The 25411-nt window shown below is 28.9% G+C and overlaps 1 protein-coding gene across 10 annotated transcripts in view; it reads left to right on the top strand.

Annotated features, from left to right (window-relative positions):
* Positions 1-25411, top strand: part of LOC105233641 (protein FAM102B) — a 183074-nt gene that overhangs the window by 83199 nt on the left and 74464 nt on the right. Inside the window, exon 1 of one of the 10 annotated variants that reach the window (XM_049457078.1) lies at positions 20195-21152. The exons of the other annotated variants lie outside the window; for them this stretch is intronic. The gene's annotated coding sequence lies outside the window, so the exon portion shown is untranslated. Of the gene's footprint in view, positions 1-20194; positions 21153-25411 lie in introns of those variants that run through there. 10 annotated transcript variants of the gene reach the window in all.

Below are 25411 nucleotides of genomic sequence, written 5' to 3'. Positions count from 1 at the left end.
GGTACAGTTAGTTTAGTGATTTGTTTTGTTGCTTGCCATTCATTAGATATTATTGCATAGCTTTGTGTAACTTGCTTTTAAACAAACAATCTATTTTATTTCCTATAAATTTTCTTTATGTTATTTTTTAAATAATTTTTTAAAATACCAGCTAATCAAATACGAACTAGACAGACAAAAAAATAACATTTAACGTATTTTAATACAAATTTTATTATTAATATCGCCTTCAAAATAGGTTCCTTGTGAACCAATACAAGCATGTTAAGGCTTAATTCAATTTTCCATGCACTTGTCATAAGCATCGGTTGGAATGGCCTTCGGTTTTTCAGGTTTCGGCTCATTTTCATCGAAAAAAAAAACAATTAATCAAACTGTATTGAGTTGATCCATAGATAAGATTAGATAAGTAAGTGAGGATTGTTTAATTATTTTTCGAATTTAATTTTTTAATTATTCTTTTACTTAATTTTATTTAATTTAAACTAATTTTGTGCCGAATTTTGACAATCATTTATCTTTTTTATTTTATTTTTCATTTTTTTAATTAATTAAATTAAATTTTAATTAGTTTTATGTTTTTTTAATTAATATTTTTTACTTTAATTTTTTTCACACAAATATTTTTTATTATATTAATTTTAAATTTATTTGTAAGAATTTTTATGTTTTTATATCTAACAAAAAAAAACTTAATTATATGTATTTTTAATTTAATTTTTTTAATTACTTTTTTAATTAATTTTTATTTTATTTAAATTAATTGTATGCCGAATTTTGTCAATCATTTAATATACATACATACATATGTTTTTTTAAATTTTTTTATTTAATTTTTTTTAATTAATTTTATTCTTAATTAGTTTTTTTTATTTCTTTTTTTCATAATTTTTTTTTATTTTACTAATTTTTAATTTTTTTTTTAGTTTTTATTTGTAACAAAAAAAATCTAATTTAATTTAATTTTTATTAATTTTATTAAATTTAAATTTATTTTATGCCGAATTTTGTCAATTATTTATAATTTTTATTAAATTTTAATATTATTAATTTTATTTGTTTTACTTAATTGTATGTTTTCTTAATTAATTTTTTTTATTTCTTTTTTTCATAATTTTTTAATTCTATTTATTTTATTTATTTTTAATGTATTTTTAGTTTTTTTTTGTAAAAAAAAAATTTTCTAATTCAATTTTTTAATTAATTTAATTTAATTTAAATTAATTTTATTCCGAATATCGTCAAACATTTATATTTTTATTGAACTTTTTTTTATTAATTTTATCTAATTTTAATTAGTTTTGTGTTTTCTTAATTAATATTTTTTACTTTCTTAAGTTTTTTCATAATTTTTTTTTTATTTTATGAATTTTAAATAATTTATTTTTAATTTTTTAATTAATTTATTTAATTTTTAATTAATTTTTTTCTTAATTAGTATTTATTACTTCCTTAATTTTTTTCTATTTTTTTTTTATTTAATTAATTTTAAATTTAATAATTTTTTATCTTTAAATCTCTTACAACCATTCTTCATGTCTCCAATTATTTTTTTATGTCGGCAATCACTTTTCCTTTGACAATTTAAACCGTTACACACACTTATCCAACAAATATTACGCAACACATTTTGGTCTTAATTAATGATTTGCCAATGCATTGCGTCGCTCTTTACACAACATTAACGACGTAGAAGGGGGGAAATTACAAAAAAAAAACTCCCCACTCTAACTAACTTTACTTTCATTTTCAACACCAAAAAAGCAAAAGCAAAAAATTATACTAAAATAAAAAACAATAGACCTCGAAAACTCGACACCAAATTTAATTTCCTGCTTTATGAGCACGAACGAACGAATGCTCGAATAAGTTTTTATGTGCGAGCACGATTCATGCGGCGGACAATAGCTGGCAGCCGTGCAAACATTACCATAATGCCACTACATGCGGCAAACAAGCGACAACAACAACAACAATAACACAGTCATAAACTCAACTACTTGATTGTGGGCTTTGTCGCTGGCTGGCTGGCCGGCCTGTCTACCTGTCAAAATCAGATGCAAACGTGCAGTGATGGCACCCACTCGAAAGCGTTGATTTGGAAATGCACAAAAAGAATATTGCTGCCGAGCAGTAATGTGCTGAAGAAGAATGCACAAAAGAGAATGACAATTAATGAGTTACGAAATTTAAATTGTAAATTTGTCAACTTCCGTTGGGGTTTAAGAAAAGCGGCTGATTGAGTGGATATGCTTGGTGGAGGTGTAAATGATTTCTAAAGAGTTGCCGCATTGAAAAAAAGAAAAATAGCAAAAAAAAAGATTAAAATTGAAAAGCGTATTAAAATGAGATAAATGAGACAGTAGGCGCAGAGCATGAACGTTTATTAATTGCACTAAAACGAAAGAAGGAAGTCTTAAAATAAAAATAAAAAACACTTCGTGTATATTTTGCACGAACCGCACATGTGTCTAGCTGACTTCCCCTAACCGTGTGAGGTCACACAAAACACCCATTAAACGAAGTCGAGTCAACAAGCGAAGTGCATTGATTCACAAAAACAAAAACAAAAAGAAAATAAAATAAACGCCGCGACGTGACATGCATGCTGATTATGATTATGAGTTTTTAAACGTTGCCACTACGTTTAACTGTACATACATATGTACCTATTACATACTAAATTAAACTACATAAGCATAGAATTCTCATTGTGCATACCATTCACCTCACACAAATTAAGTAATGACTCCGCACCGCAACACTTGGTGGTTTGGTGTGCTAAGCGTGAAAGCGTAATTATGGTTGCCAGATAATGTTATATTTAGTTTTAATGACTTCATTCAACCACAGGCCTATAGGCACGAACAATTATGTTTTTTATTATTACTCATATAGTTTTAGTTTATATTTACATATATACATACATACCTCATATACAATTGCGGTCAGTTCTGATAATGTCAACAAGATTTCGCAGAATTTTTACAAAAAAAAATTATTTTTGGAGATAAAAGCAAACAGCGAACAAAACGCAAAACCAGACGTTTTTTGGAAAAAAATGTGGTTCTTGAATTAACTTTCATAATTCCGCACATTATTAAAAAAGTTTTTTTTTGAAAAATCAAATATGTGGCAACCCTGTTTATACATTTTTATGTCTAATATTTACTAAATTCTTGAAATAACTTTCATAAATCCCCGAAGTACCTCAAAAATTAAAATTTTCTTTAAAGAGCAAATATGTGGCAACACTGTTTATAAATTTTTAAGTAAAATATTTTTTAAATTCTTGAAATAACTTCCATAAATCCATAAATTACCTCAAAAATGTATTTCTTATTTAAAAAGGCAAATATGTGGTAACCTTGTTTATACATTTTTATGTATAATATTTACTAAATTCTTGAAATAACTTCCATTAAGCTACAAATTACCTAAAAAAATTATGTTTCTTTAAAGGCAAATATGTGGCAACCCTGTATAAGAATTTTCAAGCAAAATATTTTCTAAATTCTTGAAATAACTTTTTTAAATCCACAAATTACCTAAAAAAATTTATGTTTTCTTTAAAAGGCAAATAAGGTGGCAACACTTTATAAGCATTTTTATGTATAATATTTACTAAATTCTTAAAATAACTTTCACAAGTCCACAATTTACCTAAATAATTTAAGTTTTCTTTAAAAACTAAATATGTGGCAACGCCGTTTATAAATTTTTGAGCTAATTATTTAAAATATTTTCAATAAAATTCTAATTCCACATGCTATCAGGGACGCTTATATTTCTATGTTTTATGACCATTTTAGCTCTACTTACATTATGTGGCAACTTGGCAAAAATTTAAATTGGAACTATCTGATGTAATTAATTTTCACTCACCATTTTCCTTACTATTTTGCTATAAATTTTAAAAAGTATAATCATTTTTTTTAAACTGCAATGTAATTTCTAAATATGTGGTAACCCTATTTTTACATTTTTGGGTCAACTATTTTCTGAACAAAATTTTATATCACTCTCCATGCCCCCAGAGTCGCATATACTCTTATGTTGCTTATTTAACTCAAGTTTTTAATTTTTCTTTTTCAAAACATATGGCAACTCCGCAAAAATTCAAAACGTATCTAGCTGAGTCTTTGGAAGTCTAGTTAATATTCACTACCGCATTTTCTTTATTTTGTGCCATCATTTCTACAAAAAACATGTGGCAACTCTATTGTTTTTTTACTTTTATTTAATACCCTTCACAGTAAAACTTCACTTTCGCATTTTCTGTATTGTTTTGTAAAAATTTAAAAAAAAAATTGTTCATATTTTTTATTTAAAAAGCAAAATTTTTATTAACAGAAAATATGTGGCAACTCTGCCTATGAATTTTAAGTAACTGCTTTTATAAAGAAAATTTACTGCTTTCAGAATCACTTACATTGCTACGTTTTATGGGGTATTTCTTAATTTGTGTTATTTAAAATTATGTGGCAACTCCATTAATATTCAATAGCTGAATTTTCGGAAAATTGTATTTCTTAAAAATGGCCAAGTTTTCTGAATATATTGCATATTCCTTTCAGATGTTAAGAGTTTCCTTTTAAACTGTGGTTCATAACTTCAAAACAGGTGGCAACCTCAATTTTTTTACTTTTCTTTTTAAAGAATTCTAAATCTAGATTGTATTTTTTTAAGTGCCTCCTGAACTAAGTTCATAAATCCAAAACAGGTGGCAGCCGTGAAGTACAGATGGCAACACTGAAGGTTTTTGTTTTTTTTTATAGGAATTCTAAATCGTAAGGGTATTGCTCAAATATCTTGTTTTATGACGGTACATTTAGTTTTAATAATTTATGCTTGAAAAGGTGGCAACTCTGTTTCAATAAAAATTTAAATTTACATCAGATATGTTAACCCTATATTTTTATTAGCAGTTTCTATGTAATTATATAACTTTTTTCTATAGAATTATATGGCAACTCTATTTAAAAAGAATTTCCAGCAATTGATAATTAAAAGTATTACCTTCTGTCAATATAATGTTAATAGTTTATAATAACAATAATTTCTTTAAATAATTGAAGCTGAAAAATATAAATGCCTGGCAACCCTTAACAGCTAATATTTGCCTATGTATTATGTATTTCAATATCAAACATTCTTATAACTTTTAGAATCCATTCTTGTTGGTTTTACGTCTACATTCTTCTTCACACTGCACTTTGCTTCTTCATATTTGCAACCTGCTCACGCCTGCACTAGCCTACACCTTCAAGCGCCTAACGGTATTTCTACCAGCCAAAATACATCAATTTAGTTATTGGCAGGCGCTGAGCTGTCAGTCCGACTTCAACAACATAACGGCGCAACATTTTTTAAACAACCAACTTACATACGAGTATACGCACACACTCAGGCTCATAAGTATACCTACGCACACGTTCACCTCAGCGCTGATTCGTCGATTACCACATAAATGATTGTCATTAACGAGTTATTATTTTCATTGTGCCTCCTGTAATATTTTTTAATGTATTTATTAACAGTCTGCCGTGGTTGGCCAATGTCTGCAATTATGACTATACCATACTAGCATTGACTACATTCTTATATATGTACATACACACATACATAATATATACAAACATGCTTAAAAGGCGAAAAGGCAGTTAAAAGCTCATTATGGCTCGCTCGTAGCAATAAATGTACGCTGTAGGTTAATGATTTTTACATCGATTTGTAGGTCGACTAATTATTTTCATACTGTAAAATTGAAAGTTTCCAAGTGCGGCTGAATTAAGCTGTTTGTGCTTACAACAAATACGCTTTAACTGCGATTTGTTAGCTTTGCATCAAATTTTTATATAAAATTATAGAGTTTTGTACTAATTTTTTTTTTTTAATTTCTATAAATATTTTAATGTCTAAAATTATTTTAATTTTTATATAAAAAAAAATTTTGTATGGCAACACTGTTTTTCATATTAAATTGTTTCAACTCTCTTCTTCGGAGTATATTATATACATTATTTTAAAAATATTTTTTACATATGGCAACCCTGTTTCTGTATAAAACTTTTTTCCGATATTTAACTTAAAAAAAAACACTTTTTCTTTAATTTCGTTAAATATATTTTTTTAATATCCAATTTTTTTTTTGCTTTTGGCAACACTGTTTTTGGTATTAAATTAAATTTTTTTCAACCGTTTGCATTTGTTTACTTTTTATATGTAGTATCTTTTTTTACTTGTGGCAACCTTCTTTTTATATAAAGTCTAATTTTCTTCCATCTTTTAACTTAAAAAATATGTATAGTATAGGTTTTTAATTTCATAAAATATTTTTACTTTTTAGTATCCATAAATATTTTTTCACATTTGGCAACACTGTTTTTGATATACATTTTTATGGGTTTTTCAACCGTTTGTATATTTTTGATTTTTAATGTTTTCTATTTAGTTTTTATGTAGGTATTTTATAGACTTTAATTTATTTGTTTACATATGGCAACCCTGTTTTGTTCAATTTTTCATTATCTTCCAATGTTTTGCATCGTATTTAAAATAATTTATATAAATATTTTTTTTTTTTATATGGCAACACGGGTTTTTAACTTTTTATTTTTGTTTTTTTTTTTTTATTAATTTCTTTGCATATGGCAACGTTATTTTTGTAAAAAAATTATACTAAATTCAAATATTTTCGAACTTTTCATATAGGTTTTTATATTTAAAATTTGCTTACATATAGCAACCCTAATTTTGTCGAAAATTGTATTTGTAGAATGTGCACAAAATACCATTTTCGACAAAATCAGGGTTGCCATATGTAAGCAAATTTTAAACATAAAAACCATACATATACATATGTATGTAAATATGGATGTACCGTTCACATTTTAGCCATTGTCAGCGGTATTCGGCGTAAATTTATCTTCAAAATATTTTTCCATAAAAATTTTTGGTATGTGGCAACACTGTTTTTGTACTAAATTCGAATTTTTTCAAGCCTTTCTATTTTTAGGTTGTTAAACAATTTCTTTCATTCGGCAACACTGCTATTGTATTTATTTTTATTTTTTCTTTTTTAGGTTTTGTGATATTTTTTTCATTTGGCAACACTGTTTTATATATTTGTTCTTTTTTTGGGTTTATAAAAATTTGTTTAAAATGGCAACCCGGTTTTTTTTATAAAAATTTTTTTTAATCTTTGTATTTAGTATACCAATCTGACCTCTATAATTTTCTTTCGAAAAAATAAATACATTTTTTTTTAGATTTTATAATATTTTTTCATTTGGCAACCCTATTTTTGTATTTTGTCTTCGTTTTTCATGGTTTATACCATTTTTTTCATTTTGCGACACTGTTTTTATATATTTTTTTAGGGTTTTATAGTATTTTTTTTCGTTTGGCAACACTGTTTTTGTATAATTTTTTAATTTTTTTATTCATTATACTTAGTATACCTATCTGGTTTCCATATCCCCTCTTCAAAATAATAAATACTTCCGTTCATATATTTACGGCCGTCAGCTGTATTTTGTCTAACCCATCATCAGCAAATTTTATTAAAATTTCACGTCAATAATTAAGCATTGTATACTTTTGTTGCATAAGCACCATATTCTAGCAGCTTCTGTGCTTCTTTTTTCATACTCTTTGCGGTCGTAAAGTTCTTTTTCTAAGCACTCTTTGAACTCTAAGTACGCCACACATGTCGGGGATACTCACATAGCCACACACGCACACTCAATGAGGTGCGCGTTCTTCTTTCGCAAATCCGCTAACGAACAGCACATCAGCTGTCTTCACCGGCAATGTTATTGCTGCCTGCCTTGTTATTAATTCCGGGAAAAGTGCTACAATGCTACACAAACACAACAAAGTCAGTGAAGTAGCGGAAAAAATCGCTTAAAATAACAAATTAATATTTTGCTTGTTTACGCAACGCCATATGCGCTTTCCGTCAGCAATTTGCAGAAGAAATAAACGAATGTGTCTAAAGTGATTGAAACTAGAAACAATTTTTGTAGAGTGAACTTACAAAAACAATGCCAATTTGTGCAATTGGTTGGGAATGCCAAGAAGAAAAGAATTTTGCTTATGACAATGAATGAAGGGTTTTTCCTGGAGTCCAAAAAAAATATTTTTTTTCTTGAATTTAAAGTTAAAATATTAGAAGAGTTATTTGATTAGGATGTTACTGCTGCTTCGATTCAAAAAATATTTTTTTTATAATTCTTGATCAAGCCGTATGTGGCGACCCTGCATATTTTAGCGATCACAAATAATATTTCAAATATTTACTTTTTTTTGGCTAATATTGTTAATGATAATCATTTTTATTCGTTTTCTTGTGGCAATCCTGATTTTCTTTCATTACGATTGTGTATGATTAAATTTTTGAAACCTCTTTGAGAGTAGAGTATATCAACTTATTGCCGAATATAAGCATATTATAAGGTTTATATATATGTGAAACTTACAGTTGGCAACCCTAAATTGTTTCGATAACGCTAAGTGTAGGCTTAAAGTCTTTTTTGGCGATGTTTCAATGCTTAGCTCCAAAAAAATATATATATCGCTTCCCTATTTCCAAATTAATACAAATTACTTTACTTCCCAAACCTTTTTTGGCTTAAAACCATTATTCCATATGTATGCTTTTAATCCGTAAATAATTATGATGAATTCGTAAAATCGCTTGTCAGCTCAAAAAATTCGTAATTTATGGCTTTCGGTATTTTATAATATTATTTTTGTATCTGTATAGGTATGTACCCACAAATGCATAACACATACACCAACAATAATTTATCTCACAAGTTTCGCTGCAAATTTTGTTTACATTCTCCTCTTTGTTTGACATGACTTATTCGACTTGTGGTGTTATTATAATTTACCGCTGACGTGCCACATAAACCGCGTGCTAAGATTCTATGTTTATAGTCCAGCAATTTTTCATTTGTAAACAATTTATGCAGCAATATTGCATGTACGGAAATTTGATTGATTCAGAATGGTTGCGAGTGCATACGAATATTTCTATATTTGTATATGAAAATGTATAAAACTCTAAAATGCGTTAATAAAGAATATGAAGAAAAATTAAATTAAAAAAAAAAAAATTAAGACAATTAAGAAAAAAATTAGAAAAAAAATATTTAAAAAAATATACATAAAACATTTTTTTTTAATTCAACAAAATTTCGAATTTTGTAAAATTAAAAATATAAAAATTGAAGAGAAGTTAAATAAAAAAATTAGGGAAATTAAGAAAAAAAAAAAATTATTGAAAAAAGAAAAAAAAAATAAAAAACATAAATTAAAACAGAAATAAAAAAAATAATTATAAATAAAAATAAAAATTAATTATTTTAAAAAATAAAAAATAATTTAAAAAATTTAATTTAGTAACAAACTTAAAAAACTACAAAACGAAGTTAAGAGAAAATTAAATTTAAAAAATTGTTCCCAAAAATATATAATAGTTACGGAAATTTACAAAAAAGTTCATTTATTATTATACTTAAATAAAAAAACGAGAAAAAATAACAAATAAAAATTAAAAAATATCAAAACAAAATTTTAAAAATTACTCATAAAATTTATAAAAATTAGAAAATTAAAAACACTCGTTAATTATTTTCAAATAAATTTGATATAAATAACATTCAAATAAAACAAAATTTAATTAAAATTAAAAAAATAAAAAATAACTAATTAAAAAAATTCATATTCAAAATTTATTATAATTACAGTAAATTAAAATTACAAAAATTAAAAATAAATAAAAAATTAAAAAAAAAAAATTTTCTCAATTTCTAGGCCTTCATCAAAATTTTTATAAAAAAAATTAAATTGAATTAATTAAAAATTGATTTAAAATTTTTTATTTATTATTTATAATTCTTTATTATTTTCTTAATTAAACCCTTTCTTATTTTTTTCACCTATTTTTTTTTTTTAATTTTTAAAGAAAAAAATAAATAAATTTCAATTATTTTTTTTTTATTAAAATTATTTATTATTGTTTTAATTAAAATTACTATTTGTTTGTTATTAAATAAAAAAGAAATATGTGTCTAAAAAATTAAAACAAAAAAAATATTCTATTTTGTCTAAATGGTTAATTACCTTAGAGTTGTGTGCTATATATGTAGATGTCCTAACTTTCCTTCACTGTCTCCTTGTGTACTTCACTCCGCTGTCAGCATTTTTAATCACTCTTCCAGTTGTAATCATATATGTATATATATTTATATTAGTATGTGTGTGTGTATGTTTTTGAAATAAACATTTATCTATGTTTCTGCAAAACAAACAATTAATCACGCTCTAGGAAAAGGCTACACACGACACCTCTCTACTCGTGCAAACACATGTTACTCATACGCATCGTGCCACCTTGCAGTTTACTGCACTGTCATGCATTCGCACATCTATTGGAATATCTTTCTGCGTAATGCTGTTGCTTTATATAGCTTTTCAGCCTAAAAATGGCAGTTAACGCTAGCAATTAATGCAAGCATAACCCCATCCATCATCTACGCTTTCGTTGTAATTTTTTTTATAGTTCTAGCGTTTTATTTGCTTCGATGCATCGATTTTTTTTCTATTTTTTTTTTAGTTTTGTCTTGAATTAATTTGAATTTTTATTTTCTTTTTCCTTTGGTTTTCGTTTTTGGTTTCTTTTTTTTTATTTACTTTGTTTTTGTTTTTATTTTCAAAATTATTTATTTTCTTTTTAATTTGGTTTTCATTAAATTTTTTTTCACTCTTATATTTGTTTTCTTTTCATTTTCTTTTTATTTATTTTTAAGTTTTGTTTTCTTTTGCTATTTTCTTCTCATTTTCACCCACATCGTCGCCCGCATTTATCTTACCACACTAGTTGATGTGCGCATTGAAAAGTATGCGGAATTAATTCTATCTGCCTTCATCTGTTTGCAATTTGCCAACGTCTGGGGCACGCTGAGCGCTCACGTCTTTTCACAAAACAGTCAACATTGCTGTCATCTCGAGTTTATCGCCTGGCATTTGTTTATTTCTTGCATATCTTTCTCGGAATTTTTGTTTTGCCTATTTTCTTCGAACGCTGGCGGCGGCTGTCTTCATTGCTTTGCTTTTGCTACTTAGTGGTTTTGCCATTTTTAATTTATCACTTTTGTTTATCTCGTGTGCAGTTTATTTTGCTTTGCTATTTGAGCTGTGCAGCAGCTAGTTGTGATTTAGTTTTTCTTTGAGCGCTGAAACCTTTATTTATTTTTTTTGTATTTTATTCTACTTTTTTGTTTATATTGATTTTTTTAAATTTTTGGTTAAAATATTTATTTCAATTTTATTTATTTTTTCGGCATTTCGTTTACTTTCTTACATTTTTTAATTTCTTAAATTTTTTAATTAATTTAATTTTTTTAATTAATTTAATTTTTTTAATTTTAATTTTTAATGTTTTTTATTTCTTATTTCTTTAATAAATTAATTTAATTTTTTCTTATTTTTTTCTTCTTATTTTTTATTTAATTTTTTTTAATTAATTAATTTTATTTTTTTTTTAATTTTCATAATCGTTGTTTTTATAATTTTTTTAATTTCCATCATTTTGTTTCCTTTTTCCCCATTTTATTCTCATTGCTCCGCTTGCTGCGGCGCCAGTTTTCTCATTTCTCACATTTTTCGCTTTAAATCATTTGTCGGCTGCCTCGTCTTGCATGAGAAAAATCGCAATTATTCGCTTAAATTCTCGACGTAATCGTTTATATTTAGCATTAACTTTTACACCTGTAAATTGGCCTGTAATGTGTGCCAATTAATTGTGCTGATTTATTTGATTATTGAAAATTGGCTCAAAGCAAATTAGTTTCACGATCATATAAACCTTTTTATGTGTTTATATTTCGCTCAAATTTTCATGAATCACTCGGTCAGTAGGGGTTAAAAGTGGAAATAATGGCTGCTTGTGGGATTTACAAACCACATGTTGGGTGGAGTAGGTGGGTTTCAGGAAAAGTTGTGACATGAAAAATATTTCTTGAAAATTTAGGTGTGTAAATATTTATAAAAAAAATATCTCATGCTATATTTTGTGGTACATAGTTCGCATTTAAGTCAAAAATATAAATTTATTACTGGTTTTAACTGAAAATTCATTTTATTTTTAACATTAATTTGTAAAATCACTATTTTTATTCAATCATCCTCAATAAATTGCGCCTTTCAATTTTGGTCTGGCTGTGTTACTAAATGTGTTCCATAAGTTCATAATGTTTGCGCTATAGCAGTGTAGTCATAGTGTTTCACAAGTTCATAAATTTTACATAAAGCAGCAAATATCATGCTATCCCGCTCACACCCACGCTTGCTCCTATTTACTTCTTAACAAGCTACTGTTAAGCTGACGTTCCCTTAAAAACGCTCTACTTACTTCAACTTCATGTAACAGCTGTCAGATTTGACACCGTAAGCAATTTATTTAACTTAGGTGCATTAATATTGCGCTCGTATTTATAGCAATTAAATATCATGAGCGCGTGTATCAATAAAACACGATTGAATTGGCCGACAGGCAACACAATGTCAGGGACAATTAAATGTGGCAGAGCAATAATAATAATAATTTGAAGCAATAAAACAATAAATGGCAATAAAAGCTGGAATTTATATAAAAAAAAAATATTGATAAGTAAATGAAACTGCTTGGCGACTGAAATTGAAGGGAATAGAATGGAATAAATCCTGAAACAGAACTGTATAACAAACATATAGTATATGAAAGAAACACAGTAAAACAAAATGGGATGAGATCAATAAATATTTACTCAATAGTAGGTGTTCTCAGAGGATGAAAAGTAAAGACGTATAAAAATTAAAAATGTAGAAAATCGATCAAATGGCTAGCAAGGTGGGATTAGATTCAAATTAACCTCAAAAATAAAAATATTGTTGTATGGGAAATCATACTTTTTTTCCTATCATTTAACGAGATATCTTTGAGAAATTTCGTGTGCATTATTTTCCAACGCAAAACTATAATAACCGAAAAAATTTTGCAGATCGGACGCTTATAGCATATAGCTGTCATACAAACTGACCGACTGAAAGAAATTCTTTGTATGGAAAACTTTTTTATTTGACAAGATATCTTCACGAAGTTTGGTATACATTATTGAAAAAGGTAACAACAATATCTGCGAAAAAATTTTGCAGATCGGACGCTTATAGCATATAGCTGCCATAGAAATAGATCGTTCAAAATTAAGTCCTTGTATGAAAAACTTTTTTATTTGATAAGATATCTTCACGAAATTTGGCACACATTATTTTCCAAGGAAAGTCTACAATATCCAAAGAAATTTCGCAAATCGGACAACTATAGCATATAGCTGCCATACAAATTGATCGTTAGAAATCATGTCTTTGTATGAAAAACTTTTTTATTTGATAAGATATCTTCACGAAATTTGGCTTACATTATTGTCGGAAACAACTGTTCAAACTGTCCGGACATATTGTTGAGATCGGACCACTATAGCATATAGCTGCCATACAAACTCACCAATCAAAATTAATATAGAGATATTTTTTACGTATTTTTACGAAATACACCTGTTAACGATATTCTAGCCTCGTTGCCACCAGATATAGCGTTTTTTTTTTATTTTTGTATATTTTTATTTCAATATTTTCCGATCAATAAATTCTAAATTTAGCTGACTTTTGTTTACATTTGACTGAGAATCACTATTTATACCTTTCATACAAAACTTTTTTCAACAAAAATCTCCCAACGACTTACCGTTTCCAACATACTAAACCAAAAAAGGTTTTCCACAACGCATCATTAATAATTTGCGTTGCCAGCTCTGCAGTTTTCTACTGAATTAGCGTAATTACACTAACCCCTACTTGACTCAGTGCGGCATGCGGGGCGTATGAGTAATTAATGTAAGCACATTTTTCTGTACTTACTAAGTTTATTTAATAAGCGTTACACGCCGTTGCTTCCCCTCAAACCTCATCACAACAGCGTTTTTCTGCGAGTGGCAAACTTATAATAATTAAAAGCCGACAACTCAGCTTTTCAATCATTTCAACTCAGCTGAGTACACTTTTGTGCTCTTATGCTTTCAACTTTGCTGTTGCCATCGCTGAAATTATTTAATTTATTAACATTCGCTCGTGCTGTTCGCCCGCTCTACTCCACTCGCTACTACTTCATTGATTCTTTCAGTTTGCCCCACTGCATCACTCTCGTTTGTACTGCAACGGCAAACCAATCACTCAAACTTTTTGCTTTGCATGCAATCTTTTAACGTTGAAAATGTTAAAAAATGCGCGAGTTGTTCAAATTCATTGGCGCCCTGTTGACTCGCTCACTAACTGCAAGCACCGCCTGCACGGCTGGCAATGTAGCGACAGGCAAATGCGCAGTCGGCGGTCCTTTCAATGCCAAAGGACATGCTAAAAGCGCGCTGGGAAATGACAGAGAGTGAGCTTTTTGCAGTTTTTTGTGCTGAAATTTTTTGCATATTTGTCATTTTTTATTATTTTTACTATTTGTTTTCATTGTTTATTCGCTTGTATGGTTATTTAAATAGCGCAAACATATTTATTTATTCATTTTATGATGCCAGCAGCCTTTTGAAGGCTTGATGACACATTTTTTGTGTGTTACATTTTGTTGTTGTGATGGTTTTTGGTTACCATTGATATTTATTTAACATGTTTTTCGTATATTTTCGTGTTGGATATCAATAATGTAGTAAGGTGCATTTATTGTTTAAGTTTCTATTGCAGATATTGATCAAGGTATGAAGATCAGGGTATATTCAGTCTGTCAGGTAGCTGGTAAAAAAAAGAAAGAAACGTCTGAAGTTTTGCGGACCTTATTTTCTCTTCAAAACGCTGCTCATTTGTCGTAATCGCCGTTATCGGACCACAATAATATAAAGCTGCCATACAAACTGAACGATCCATTTAAAGTTTTTGTATAGAAAACATGCTTATTTGTTAAGATATCTGGACGAAATTTGGTATAGAATATTTCGCAAAGCAAAGCTACAATCTCCGAATAAATTTCTCAGATCGGGCCACTATAGCATATAGCTGCCATACAAATTTATCGTTGAGAACCAAATCTTTGTATGGAAAACTCATACATTTGACAAGATAGCTCGACGAGATTTGGCTTAGATTTTTGCGATAAGCAATTCTGAAATATGCCAAGAAATTGTTCAGATCGGACCACTATTGCATACAGCTGTTATACAAACTTACCGATCCATTTAAATTTTTTGTGTAGAAAACATGCTTATTTGTTAAGATATCAGTACGAAATGTGGCATAGACAATTGTCCTTGGAAACGTTACAATCTCCGAACATAATTTGTAGATCGGACCACTATAGCATATAGCTGTCATATAAACTGACCGATCCGAATCAGGTGCTTGTATGGAAAACTTTTTTATTTGATAAGCTATCCTCACGAAATTTGGCATAGAATATTTTTGAATACATGGCTACTATCTTCGAGGAAATTATTCAGATCGGAGTACTATAGCATATGGCTGCCATACAAAGTGATCGCTGAAAATCAAGTACTTGTATGGTAAACTTTTTATTTGACAAAATATTTTATTTAATTTTTTATTTTTATTTTTCTATTTTATATTATTTTATTTTTTTTTTAATTTTTTCTTAATTTTTTTTTTAATTTTTTTTTTTAATTTTTTTTTTATTTTTTTTTTATTTTTTTTTTTTCTCATTTTAAAATTTTTGTTTTAAATTTTTCTCTGAACTTGTTTGTCTTAATTTTCTACTCGCTTCATATTACTATCCAGCTGTTAAATCGATTTTAACTACACAAACATTTAAGCTTGTATACAAAGCACTTATTTGTACCACAATAAATCATTTGTTATTACTCATATCATATCGGCCAACACAATATTTATAGCGAAATAGCTCCCCCGCCTGTGCTGCACTGCAAATTAATTGAACAAACACCGACGCTTTTAGCCAACAAATGCTTTTAAAGGGCATAAGCACATATGAAAATACATGCGTATATACATGCCTACATAGATATATGTATAAATACAAAATTACACAAATATATGGACATATGTATATGAACATGCTTACAGGTATGACATTTTATTTGTTATTATTTTTTTTCTTTAATTTTTTTTCTTTAATTTTTTTATTACTTTTCGTTCACAATCACACAATTAACATTCAGTTTGAATTATCCGTCAGTTCCAACGAAAAGCTGGTCGATTGCACATAGCAACCTATACACAAATATACATACAAATATGTCTGCCTCGTTTATATACTAAGCCGCAGCGGCCTTCTATCGAGTGCGTCAACGTACTCGGTGCAAACAAATAAAATATCCACTGGATATATGTACATATGCTTGCAGGCACACACATGAGTAATATAATCGCTCTACATACATGCAATATCTACTTCTAACCTGGCAAACAAAGAAACTGTGTGTGTGAGCGCCGCTTATCGTCAAGTGAGTTGTAATCATAATGTGAACGCATGTTTTCCAGCTAAAACTAGAGTGAACTTGAACTTTTTTCTCGCTCAAGTTTATGGCCATGTTTTGGTGCGTAAATACATATATAAACATAAGTATATAATCATATCATTGGTGTACACGGATAGTTATGCTTTACGGCAGTGAAAATTTAGTGCCATGCCGGGCCACAGGGCGTATGAGTGATAAGCGCTGATAAGCAGATGCCTCAACTGGAGATTCATTTTATGTTGTTTGAGTGCAAATATGTTATCAGTTAGTTATGTAAAAGAGTTTATAGTGCTTCCATATACATATAAAAAAGCAAACATTTTTTTTTTTAATCATTAGTTGCTATAACCTCTTAAGGGGTATTCTGATCTAAAGGTCTAAACTAAAAATTCCAAAAAAAATATATAAAATTTTCTAAAATAAAAAATAGTTTTTCACAATCGAATTTCTAAAAAAAACTAAAAAGAAATATATTTAAATTTTTTTTCAAATTTCTACATATAAAAACATATTTTTAAACTCCAGTTTGCGCATAGTAACGATGACGTGTTGTTCTTTTTGACTATTTTGACTACTTTCCAGTTATATCTCGCTTGTAGCTTGCGGTTAATATCAATAAATATGCACTCATTTCCATCATAAAACCGTCATTACTAGCACGCTTTGTTTTTGTTGTGCATGTAACAATGTCATAATCGCTATCTTAACACCCACTGGCCTTTGTGCCGCGTATCGAAGTTCAATAAATCTCATTTATATACTCACATATGTGTTTTGCAAAGCAAAATTTTATCAGTTTGCACTCTGACAAGTATCTCTCTACACACAAGCGCTCATAAATACACCTATCGTTCGGAATCGAAGCAATTTTAATCGTTGCTGTCGCGTGCGATAAGCGAAATGCCTCGCGCTAACAGCAAAGTAAAGCGTTTTTTTTTCTATTATAATTAATTATTTTATTTGTTGTTTTTGTTTTTTTTTTTCTCTTTATTTGCTTGCTTCATATACATGTATTGCACGCTTTAGTACTTGTGTTTATGTTTAGTCTGTTCGCCTAAGCCACACAAGTGAGTGACAGTGATAACGCGCTCCCTCGCTCGCTGATAAGATTGCGTTGGCGTACGATTTTGTTTTTGTTGTATTTTTTTGCAACGGTGTTCGTTTTATGAAGTTGCGCTAATCTCTTTTATATTATTTTCATTTTTGAGATAGCGTGCAAAAAGTGCGAGCTTTTTGTGGTATTAACTAATCATTAACATTATCTTTGGTGCTTAGTTCCTGAAAATCGCTTTTAACGGAAAATATTAGTTTGTAATTATAAGATAGTGTGCATATAAATATATTATGTACATGATCGTATATAATATACATATGTATATTCAAACCTACTCTTAGGTATTAACTTTTGTAATATGGATTCCAACCTAGCTTAATATTATTTAGAGCCAGTGTTTTAATTTAAATTTTTATTTTATTTATTTTCAGGTAAGCAAAAATTGATCTGTCTTGAAACACATAAATATGGATAGTACAATAAAGTATAATAATTGGTAAGCTTAGAATTAAGCACTGAATTTTAACAATTAACTAATTTTTTTTTTTCAACATTTCCATAAAAATATGTAAATATTTCTTTTTTATAACACTCGCGAGCAACAAATCTCGATATGAGAAGAAATTCTATAAGTGGATAAATAACTCATCAATTAAAAAAACTAAAATTTTTTAAAAAGTTGAACATATCATCTGATCATATTTGACCCAGACTGACAAAAACATTTTCCAATATTTAAATAACTATAGATTTATGTATTTGTGTAATTATTCTCAACAATCAAAAAAAAATGTTATTGGTCAAATTTGACCCGGACTGACCAAAAATAAATTTTCAACTATTTAAATAAGTGTAGATTTATGTACATATGTATAAATGTTTTCATTCTCATCAACTTAAAACAAAAACTAAAAATTTTATTAGTAAAGTATACCGTCTGATCAAATTTGACCCAAACTGACAAAAAATCTTTTCAAATATCTAAATACCTGTAGATTAATTTATATTAAAAAAATCCCAAAACTTTTTTAGTTGAATGTACCTTCTGATCAAATTTGACCCGGACTAGCTAAAAATACATTTTTAAATATTTTAATACGAATCTCTATAATAGCCATAAAATTAGGCTTCTGAACCAAAAACAGACTGTTAACTATTGATGCAATTTTCCATACACTAGTTATATACCTCAACTGGGATAGCCTTTTCTGCTTTAAGCAAATTCTAGTTTTTCGGTTTCAGTTAATTTCTGGAGCGACCAGTTTCGATGTAATATTCTTTAATTGCCTTCACGACTCATCACCAGTGATCATGCGTGAAGCGTCGTCAGCTACTTGAAGCATCTATTTCCTACCCCTACTGGATGACCTTTTTGCAAAAGTGTCAAGTCTTTTGGTATGAGTCTAACGTTGACACGTTTCGTTCCCGAAACATTAACCAAACTGTCTTGAGTCGATTCTAAAGATATTTTTGGATGCTCTGTTGTCTCTCAGATGTCAATACATTTTCGATGTTATCGTCATTAACAGAAGTTGATGGATTAACCTGGCTTGCCTCGATTAAAACTTTAATTTGACTGTTTCCAATTCTGTGGGTTGTTGTCCAAACTAAAAATTTGGTTGTGTGCATGGAACACCAAGCAATCGGCCGACGTACAAAATGAAGAACACAAGCTAGTATAGCATCTGATCGTTAATTGAGTCTTTCGTTAATCGCGTAGCCGGCTATGCAAACAAGGTTTCTGAATTATAATCTAAATGAGCTAAATTCATTTGGCTGGGAAAAGGTTATAAGGCAAGTTTTCGTTCACTTAACGATTTTCACTGCATGAATTACTTATGTTCTTGATAAAGTAGAGTCCCCAAGCACTTCTGCAATATTTTCAATAATTCCGTAGCTGTGGTTCCAATAGAAACAGAAAAATCAAGGCAATCTTTTTGTTTGTTTTTTTTTTTTAAATCGCTAGAAAAACTTTTAGCTTTCTTATTGATCTAGAGAGAGGTGGGAAATATATATGTGAGAGCAATAAATTTAATAAAATACAAGTAGTGCTTTTGAGGTAAGCCAGATTTCCTGCAAGTTGCGTACGTATAAAATGTTCGGTTACTACTTAGCCCTGCCTTACTTGTCAAAAATAGTACTGCTTTCTGACAACATAATGCCTCTCCTTATCTCTCAATTTAGCCGCTTCGCGCAATTTCGCAATTTGCACTCACTTATCACAATCAACTGTTGTTCTGTTCTAGAAAAACTTCACCATAAAGCCCCCACATACTTCGATCAATATATACAAAACTATATTTATAGCCTTGTATTCGCCCTAATTTCTACACTATCTCTTTTATTTTCACTTTATCAGATAGCATTTAATTCACTTTTATGCGAATTTCCTTTGTTTTTATTTTATACACATTTCAGTGTTTTTGTTTTTTGCGTTTACGTGCCTTTGTGCCTTTCCGCTTAGTGTCTTTATTGTTTTTATTGGCAAATTTTTTTCGCTTCGTACTTTTTTCTGCGTTCTTTTCTGTTTTTATTTTTCTTTGTTCTTTTTTTGTTTTTATTTTTCTTTGTTTTGTTTTTTTGCTTTTACTTTTTTTAGATTTTTTTTGATATTGTTTTTGCTTCGATTTTGCCCGGTTCGATTATCGGCCGCCTCTGCCTATCTGCCTGCTAGTTTCGCCAATGTTCGCTCATTCCGTTAACCAAATCGACACACAACGGACGGATCGGTTTGCCATTTCGCCCGCGAACAGCTGCTTTTTCGATATTTACACGAGTGTGCATTCTAAATATTATTGTGTTCTGTTGGCTAGCGCTAACGCTCGTGCTCGTGCGGCTGTCTCGCGTTTGTGGCGCAAACAAGTTGACTTGCGCGAAAAGCAATAAAAACGCTGTAAAACAAATAGATTTTGTTAATTTTAATGTCGCCGATTTTTTCGCGTTTTTCGTGCTAATTTTCTGCAGCTTTTTATTGCATTTGCATGTTCAGTGTGTAAAAAGTAGCTGCAACTGTGTGCATTTCTCGTTTAATGAAGTCATTAAATTGTGAAAACGTCAGCAAAGTGCAAAACAATTGTCTGAAATTAATGACTATTCTGTGCGCCCACAAACATATGAGTGTAAATTTTAGCAGTTTCTTAAAAGTAATTTTTTTGCCATAATTAGTTCAATTTACTAAAAATAAATGAAAATTATTTCACAAGACTGACGTGTGTGTATTTCAATCAGCTGAAGTGATATATTTGTTTTTGAAAAGCAATTGTCTGAACAACAAATAATAAAACCAAAAAAGATTATAAAATTTACGATCAAGATAATGCACGTCACGTTTTAGATAAGCTTAAATTGAATAATAATGAGTGTTAAGTAAACTTCTTTGAAAAAATTATCAAAAAAAGGCTTCAGTCTGAAATACCTCGTACTGAAAATTACTTGAATATTAATGAAAAAATTTTTTGAAAGCAAGTTATAAATACAAAAATTGATTTTGTGTAGTGTGTGAGTTCACTTAGACAGCTCTATTAGTACAACATTGCATTTAATTTCAGGAAAAATTGGTGAGTTGGAAATAATATTGTGAAATTTTTCATAAAAATTCCAACAAAAATATAATTTAAATATTATTGTCTCAAGTGCATGAAAAGATTTAATTTAACCCCAGTATACGAACATAATTTTCAACACGCTTACTGTTGCCGAATAATAATTTGTTAAAAATCAAATATGGTGAATATAGTATGTGGTTCAAAAATACTTTAAGTGAGCTGAATAAATTTTTTTTCTTCTTGATACTCATAGTGACACCTCCTTTTTGGCTTCAAAAGAATTTTTTCCTTGTTGTACTTATAGTGAAGAATTTCCTAATTGAGTAAACCAAAACCAAGCCAAGCAAAGCATTTGAGGCAATTGTCAAATGAATCAGTGAGCTGTTGAATCCAATTATTTAAGATTACTTAATCAATACTACATATATTCAAGAAGTGATAAGTAAACAATTTGCTATTTGACACATTTAAGGACATGTTTGAAAAACATTCAAGGCAATTAAGTATTTAATGTAGTCAATTGGGTACTGAAATAAATTACTTAAACTTAGGTAATTAGTATACGAAAGGTAAAAAAACAAACAAGCAACTGATTGACTCAATTACAGACATAGCGTAAAGCAAATTAGTGTTAATATAGTAATTTAAGTCTTGATTCCGATCAATAAAGCTTACACAATTAATATAGAACAGTTGGTAGAACACATAAGTTACTAACTGACTAATTAAGGATATGTTTGAAAAGTAATTAAACAATTAAGTGTTAACTAGGTCACTGAGGTGTTGGTCAGTCTATTATGCCACCATAATTAGTATTCAATAACTAATATATATAAAAAGTAAAAGAAGTAATAGCTAAAACAGTTTGCTAATTACCAAAATTAAGTTTCTGCCTCAAAATTGGTGTTTGTTGCAGTTAAATGTTAATTAAGTCATAAAGGTGTTGAGCAGACGATTAAGCTGTACAATTAGTATTTGAGAAGTGATGAGTAAACAACTAGATAATTGTCTGAATTTACAAAAACTAGATAATTGGCAAGCTAATAAGTCTTTCAGGACGTACATATGTGTTAAATTGAGTCACTGAGCTGTTGAACATATTTAATTAAGCTTGCAAAACTAATATACTGCGGATAAAAAAGGCACCAGTTTATAAATTTAATAAATTAAGAACTTGTCTGAAAAGCCTCTTAGGCAATTAAGTATTAATGGAGTAACTGAGATGCCAAATATTTTCAATTAAGCTTATACAATTCGTTTCAAGACAGTTGATTGAATTAAGCAAATTTAACAAAAAAATACTAATTAACTTAAACAAATTAAAAAATTTTTATTGACTAAATTAAGCAAGATTAAAAAGTATTCTAAAACAAACTAATTAAAAAAAAAAATACTACTTGACCAAGTTAAACAAATTGAAAATTCTAATTGAGTAAATTAAGCATAATTAAAAAGCTTTCAAATTAACTAAATTAACTTAATTAAGAAATTGTAAGAAAAAAAAATTCTAATTGACTTAACTAAACAAATTAAGAAACTCTAATTGACTAGATTAAGCAAACTTTAAAAGTTTTAAAATTTACTAAATTAAGGAAATTTAACAAAAAAAATTATTGATTGACTAAACTGAACAAATTAAAATTCTAATTGACTAAATTAAGCATAATTAAAAAGTTTTCTAATTGATTAAATTAAGCACATTTGTAAATAATTTAGAAATTTTAAATAAACTGTAAAATGAATTTTCGCAAAACACTTTTTTAATAACGTTAGAAGATTTTTTTTTTTATTTTCGTTTTACTTTTAACAGTTTTCGTGCTCTCCTTAATAGAAAATTCCCCACATGAATTTTAAACAAATGAGAATATTTTCTTATTTTAATTCACTTTATTAACAGTTTTTTTCTTTCATACCGAACTAGTTTTAAGTTTGCCTAGGAAATATCGCAAAAAATTATTCAAAATTCGAATTTGGTTTTGTTTTGTAAAATAATTAAAAAGCGAAAGTCCAAAAATCAATTTTTTCTATAGTATAACGAAAGTCTTCTGTCAACCAAGTTTATTAGAATTCCTTCAAACTGAGAGTATTTACAGTCATGAGAAAACATTTTAAGCCCCAAAAATTAATTTAATGTTCAAATTGCTATGGAAATTTAGTTCAACTAGTATTATTCTTGCAGTCACCATATCAATTTATACTTGGCCTAATTGCCTCGACCTTCAATCATATTAGAAAATATTGCCTTCCTTGATCTAAACAAGCACTCAAAACAAATTCTAAAAAATTTGCAAAATTTCATATTTTCAAAAATGTCTATGGCACTGACCCAAAATAGCTTTAGAAACAGCGAAAAATTGCTCAATAATTTTCATATTTGTTTTCTGCAAAGCAATATATCGCGCACATTCCCATCGTTTCAAGGCCAATTTCGGCATTTGAGTAGAAAAAGACTCGAAGGGTCTCTCCACAATTTGCTTAAAAAATTCATTACATTACTTTGACTGCTTTTTAGACGATGAAGATTGCTTCGGCAGCCACTGAATGGCATGAAGGATAGCCGCTTAGCAACTTTAGTCTGTATATATAGCTGATGAGCCCTTTTGTATGTACTATATTTCACTTTACTATACTTCCCTTTATATGTGTGTGTATGTATGTTTCTCAAGTCCCTTGTTTCACGCTGTTTGCCAATGCAAAAGTGAATTATTTTCATTTCCGTTTTTATCGCTACCCCACATTCCAAATTTAAGCACTCGCAATTATTTTTACGAGCACAATTGCTCAATAAAAAAGCCTCAAATTGAAATGGCAAATTCGAAATGTATTTTTTATGTAAACATTGCATGACATACATACCTACATATGTATCTACATTAATGTTGAGAGCTATTTAGAGCGTTATATTTCAATTTCACTGTGAGGTTTGTGCACAAAAGGATGTGTTTACTTATTTTAGAAGAAAAGAGAAATAATTCAAGTTGCTAAAAAGATATTAAAACATAATATTATCCCAATGTGTCTACTCCAATAAAGAAGAAGAATAAGCTTTCTGTTAGCACTTAAGGCGGAATGAGACTGAGCTCAAGCCGCCAAGGATTGCAGTTTTTTGAACTGTTTGCGGTCTAAGACCTTAGGTTAGCTGTGAATACCCACCACAACCTTTTTTGGGTTCTGCTATTGGCTTATGAGATTTTGTTCTATAAGAAAAATCTGTAGGTTTAGGCGTTATATAATATATAGATTACAGTCTCGGCTCAAATGTAACAAAAAGCTTTTCAACTGTCTTCTAAAATCATCAAAATACATTTTTTTAAGAATTCCATGTACCCAGCGCCACCTAGCGACTCGATCGTCAAATATTATTTTCTTGGTAAGTTGAGAAAACAATGTTAAAGAAACGTGTTGATTACAGCTCAGGCATTACCACCACTTCACCACTTCTAACCCGCCATACCTTCTTAATGAAGCAGTAGACAGCTTTTAAAACTTTGTAAACACTTTTAATGAGTTCGAACGAAGTTTATAGGTACACTACACACATATTTTGTACCTTAAAAGCTCATGAGCAAGCTGCTATTGCAATAAAGTTGTGAAACGTAAGGCAGCCCGAGCAGATAAAAATTACATGAGCTAACTTTTTAATGCTGCATGTTGCTTTTAACTTAAGCAGAAACTGCTCTAAAGCAACTTGGTCACAAAAATATTTAATATTGTTACAAAAACAACATACCGTTACACTAAAAGTTTGACCAAATTGAGTGCTTTCCTTAAATATACTAAAGTCTTTCGCTTTCTATCACGAAAAATCACGACACGCCACTTGCCCAGTAACCTTTTAAGATTTCGCTAGATATTTGCGCTTGCAATTTTGCAAATTTGTCGTCAGTTGCAAATTTACAACCGCACAACGCATTTCCTCAGCATTATCCTTGGCAAAGAAATTGCTTACAAAATGAAGCGGAAGGAATCTGTATGCAACTCTGCACACATACACACGCTTTTTGCATTGAAATATGATCTGCTCTACTGTTTCGCCACAATTTTTTGGCAAGCCTTCGAATGGAAAGTGTGCTGTTGCCACAGCGCCACAGTTGCACAGGGCCTCTATGTAATTTTAGCTATATATATACATATATATATATTACATTTGTACTCTATTGTGCTTTATGCCGCTCTCTTCTCACTCCTTTTTTGATTCCTTGTTCGACCATCGCAAAGACTCTGTGTCACCTGGCCAAGTGCCAAGTTGCGAGTTGGCCCATTACAGTTAC

This window comes from Bactrocera dorsalis, chromosome 1 (genome assembly GCF_023373825.1).
Source record: "Bactrocera dorsalis isolate Fly_Bdor chromosome 1, ASM2337382v1, whole genome shotgun sequence".
NCBI lineage: Eukaryota > Metazoa > Arthropoda > Insecta > Diptera > Tephritidae > Bactrocera > Bactrocera dorsalis.
This window is presented reverse-complemented; position numbering and strand designations above follow the sequence as displayed.